Source organism: Chinchilla lanigera, unplaced genomic scaffold (genome assembly GCF_000276665.1).
Source record: "Chinchilla lanigera isolate Chin_1 unplaced genomic scaffold, ChiLan1.0 scaffold00030, whole genome shotgun sequence".
In the NCBI taxonomy this organism is placed as follows: domain Eukaryota; kingdom Metazoa; phylum Chordata; class Mammalia; order Rodentia; family Chinchillidae; genus Chinchilla; species Chinchilla lanigera.
In genome coordinates this window covers 11,051,905-11,057,025 of record NW_004955431.1, presented here as the reverse complement: position 1 = coordinate 11,057,025, position 5,121 = coordinate 11,051,905, and the positions used below count along the sequence as shown (strand labels likewise).

Genomic DNA, 5,121 nt, shown 5'->3' with positions numbered 1-5,121 from the left:
AAAAAAAAAAAAAAAAAGATCTACCCATCACACTTAGTGGAGCAAGCCTTTTCCCCACAGGGAAGGCTCTTGTTGTAAGGTGCTGGCCTCAGCGGCCTCATTCCTACTTGACTCTAAGCCTGCAGGAAACCTTGGGATAGGCTGAGGTTGGCTCTAGAGGAAGCTAGAGGTGATCTTAGCCTCCTCTTGACTCGCTGCAGTCTCATCAGGGCCCTGCATGCTCCACAGGCGAAGGAGGGTTCTGCAGATGCCATTGCTCAGCAAATAGAAATGGTGTGTAAGATTCTTATTTGCTCACAGCTGCAAAACTAAACATGAATGCTTCCCCTGTGTAGACATGCGGTCAGAATGGATCTTCTGCTCACTTAAAAGACCTCTCTTTGCCTCCTTTGTGTGCCCTCTTCTGACATCTTCCCTTTAACACCTTGCTTCATGAAAACTGATTCTACGGTCACTTTCTCTCTTTCCTCATAGTACATTCACTTGGGGTGGTAAATTGGACTCTAGTCCCCAGAAGGCCTTTCAGTAAAAGTTATCATTGATCTTCAAATTGCCAGTTTCTGTGTTAGTTTATGTCCTAGTCTTTCTGAACCATAGAGAAGCATTTTACTTCTCTATTCATGGCCTCCATAAAGCCCTCACTTTAGTATCAATGCCTCCACTGCTGCGGGTCTTATCACCTCCTTTTATCATTTTCCAGTATCCACCTGCAGGCTCTTCTACTTGCCCCTCAGTGATGTTGCTGCCTCTGCTCGGGGCATGATTCCTTTTTCTGTGCTTTTCTCTCCACTCACGCACTCATTGAGAGACCCGCACATTTTCCTTCACTTGCCATTTACGAATGATCCAGGGCCTATAAGCCTACAACTCTACATACCCAGCTCAGGCAGCATTGCTGGGCTCTGGACCCACAAATTATGTATTCTCTCTCTCTCTCTCTCTCTCTCTCTGTGTGTCTCTGTCTGTCTGTCGCTCCCTCTTTTTCCATCTGAAAGTTGTCTAAACACTTCATGCTCAACATGAATTTAAACCCCTCCTTCTGAGATAGGAGTTAGGGCATAGCAAAATTAGCAAGGGAAATAAGCAGGACCTGTTCATTACAAGCTCTCAGCACATTGCCAAATAGTTCCTAGAACCTCGTATGTGCTTTTTTTTTTTTTTTTTTTGTTTTTCTCCGGTACCGGGAACCGAACTCATGACCTTGCGCTTGCCAGGCAGGCGCTTTTGCCCCTGAGCTAAATCCCCAGCCCCAGAACCTTGTATGTGAAACTTCTTGTGTCTCCCTTGAGATGTGGATGACATATAAGGACACAGACACCACAAAGAGCCCACTATCATGACTCTTTACAGTAACCCAATCTGTGTCTTCTAGACCAGGGTGTACTTTTATTTTTGCTCTTTTTTTCCTCTCCTCTTTTGTTTGCCCCAATTTCACTTTGCAGACCCTGTTTTTCCCTTACTCCCTCACCTCTAACTTTTCAAATAAACTTTTGGCACCATTTTTGGCTTGTCTCATCCAATTCTTTGTTCGAAGCAAGAAGGGTCTATGGAATATATTTAATTGGGGAGCCATTTCTAAAGGAAATGTCCACTAACACTTCCTTCTGTATGTCCCGGATTGAAGGCACAATCTTTGATACACTGGCCTACTATTCCAGCCATTCTAGACCAGTGGTAGCAGTCCTATGGCACATGTGTCACAGCAGGATGTTTCCATCATTGAAAGATCTAAAAAGTTCACTGTTCTAGACTCTGCCTCTCTCTATCCACCTCTGTGGAGTTTAATTTGACTTCCTAAGTGGTGTTTTTGAGCCATTTTCTTCTCTCCTGTTGCACTGTCCTCATCTCGATTTAAGCCTTCATTGCCTTTTGCCTGGATTATTGTTCTCTTTCTCCTATCCAACCTCTACTATACTGATGTCTCTAAAATGGTAAATCTACTTACATCAGGTTGCTTTCCTGCCTAGACTTTCCTTCCTATCACTTTTAGAATAAAGGTCAAATTCCTCAGTCTGGCTCACAAGGCCCCTTGTTACATTCTGGCAGCACATTCCCTTTGCAAATCTATGTATGGGAATGTAGATATGTTACTTAACCTTCTATGTCTCATTTTTTTGTGCTTGGAAAATGTTATGTAAACAGCACATGTGTGGTAAGATAGATGTGACCACGGAGTGAGATAGGCCATGCAAAATACTTAGGCACGACTAGCACATAGGAAGCACTTAACTATCATTATTATCTCACCTTTCTTCTCTTCTCCTGTCTTTGGTCATATTGGCTAACTTGGCATTTCTGAATATGACCTGTGATTGCATTCTTCTAGGTTGCTTTGTGGTGTCAGTTCCTTGGCTTGTAATGCCTTTTCTTTTTCATCATCTAGCTAACTCATACTTAGTCTGAAAGACTCTACTCACACCCTTTCTTCTCAGGAGCCTTCCCTGGGCTCTCTGTTCCAATGTGTTTTCATAGGTCTTTGTCTGTTCATGTATCCCAGCATTCAGTACCTTGCCTTAGGCTTGATTATGTGTCCATCTCCCATACAAGACTCTAGACTGTATGTCCCTTAAAGGCAGGAAATGGCTTCATATCCTCAGTTAAAAAAAAAAAAAAGAAAAGAATTTGACACCATTGAGCTAACCATTCCATAAATGATGGTTAGATGAATTAAAAAGCTGATCATCAGGTGCTCAGACAATCTAGGCTATTAGGGAAAATATCTTACGTCAAATTTATTCTTATCTGTTTTCTTTTTCCACTAAAATCCCAATTTCTAAAATGGGGAATTTACCACTATTAATTCACTATCAGTGATAGTAAGTTAATCAACTGAAAATTTATTACAGATCAATATAGTTTTAAAGGGTACTTGTATTTTCAAACAAAGTACTTATTAAGGCAATAGGATAATTTATTTAATGACAAGGTTTAAAATATAGCAGAAGGAGGGCTGTAGTATAAGATGGAGCAATAAATTTTATAAGAGTTTTTTAACATTCTTCAGATAAGATGTCATTAGATGTCCAGTCTTCATAGGTAAGTAAAGCTGTGGGTCTAGTACACGAGGGGATTCAACTGCAAATGCATCCAGATTTTCATAATTAAAGTAGTACTGAAGTACTGGAGTAATATCAGTAACAAAAAGGCAATATGACCATAGAAAGGAATCAAATTCTGAAACATGCTACAATATGTTAAGTGAAAGATGATCAGCATAAAAAAGTATATATTAGATGACTCCATTTATATGAAATGTCTAGCACAGGCAAATCCACAGAGACAGAAAATAGATTGGGGCTGAGATAACATAGAATGACTTCTAAAAAGTATGGGTTTCCTCAGAGGCTGATAAGAATGTTCTGGAATTAATAGTGGCAGGGGCATAGCCTTGTGAATACACAAAAAATCATTTACTTGTACATTGTAGAAGCTCATTTTATGGTATGTTGAATTATATTACAATAAGAATATGTACGTATTATGGTTCGTGTCTAGATGTCCCCCTAAAACCTCATGCAGGCATGGGTGCAGGCTTCTAAAGTTTATGACTGATTCATGGGTGTGAGTGCTACACCTGTCCTGGGGCAGGTAGTTTCCATACAGTGTAAGGGAGGAAAGAGGCTTGCTTTTCCAGCTGCCACTCCCCCTTTTTGCTCTTGTTGTTTTTGCTGTCTTCTGCTACCATGAACTATTTCCCTCTGCCGTGTGCCACTCTGCCTTGGAGCCAGCCTAGTATGGACTAAAACCGCCATAAACTATGAGCTAAGTAAACCTTTCCTTCCGTAACTGTAAGTGTCAGTTATTTTGTCTCAGCAATCAGAGAAAAGTAACCAAGACAATGAGGGAAAGGGACATTTAATGCTTATTTTTTTTGACCAATTCTACATGCTTATCTCTGATAATCTGAAGAATTAATTTGAAGAAAACAATATGCAATATAACATGTGTTGTTGAATTTCTACCATCTTGTTTAGTGAAGCTCTGTATCATTTCTAATGTTTTTTTAAATTATTTTTATTCTCTTTAACTGTTTGATCAATCTTGCATTCTTATATCTGATAATCTGAGCAACTTCATTGAAGATAATACGTAATATAACAATCACTGTTAATTCTTATCATTTTTTTTGAAACCCTACCATTTTTATTGTTTTTGCTTTGTTTTGCTTTTGTCTATGTTGCTGTTATTTTATTTTTTAATTCTCTTTAAAATAAAAAAAATCTAGATAAGAAACAAATCAATACACAAAAATGCTAACAAAGGGAAAAACAGCATGCATTATTTATTATTGCTATTAGAAGATCCACAAATAAATCACATTTTCAAAATATAAAGGATTATATGTACAGCCATTTTAATAGATTTTTGTAAAGCATCTTTACATTTCTTTTCCTCCAGTTTCCCTTACCACTGTCCTTTCCTCACAGGCTCTAAATACAATTTTCAGTTGATATTTTGTTTCTATTGTAAGCTTTCAATTTTCTTTAAGTAATTTCCTTTAGTTTTCTAATGAGCTCAATTTAACTCATTCAATAAAAATGAAAAGCAACATGATTTTAAATTCCAATGTTCCTTTTGACAATTACTTCCACTTTTAAGATGAACATGTATAACTATTTATCCTGATGCTAGAGATAAGCTGTAATTATTAACATTTTGTTTCTTTTTATGTTTATCATAGTGACATAACTTATTGTTCCTCACTATAAATGTTAATAATACAGATGCATAAACTGAAAAATACACTGACATTATACTTGCAATCTCTTTGTTAAAGATAATACAAAGCTGAGAGGCCACTGAAGAAATGTTTCTTGAAGGACCTCTATGTAAGCAATGGCTCTCAACCTTTCTAAGCTTCAGAGCATATTTTGAAAAACAACTATTTTGAGCCACAAACTTGAAGAGATGAAATGGACCAAACAAATCAGCAAGAAGAATACTGCAAGCCCAGAATTCAATGGCTTATGGTGTCTATAAACACATCCACTATCCAATTGGTTGCCCTTCTGCACTGAGGCCTTGGGGAGGTGAAGCAGTAACTTCTTTTTTTTTTCTTACAAGACTAGGAATTGAACCCAGAACCTTTACACTAAGCTATGGTCCCAGCCTCCCCACATC

General features: G+C 38.1%; 1 long non-coding RNA gene across 2 annotated transcripts in view; it reads right to left on the bottom strand.

The window, feature by feature from the left end:
• LOC102006378 overlaps positions 1–5,121 on the bottom strand; it is a 61,538-nt gene that overhangs the window by 22,880 nt on the left and 33,537 nt on the right. The window lies entirely within an intron of this gene.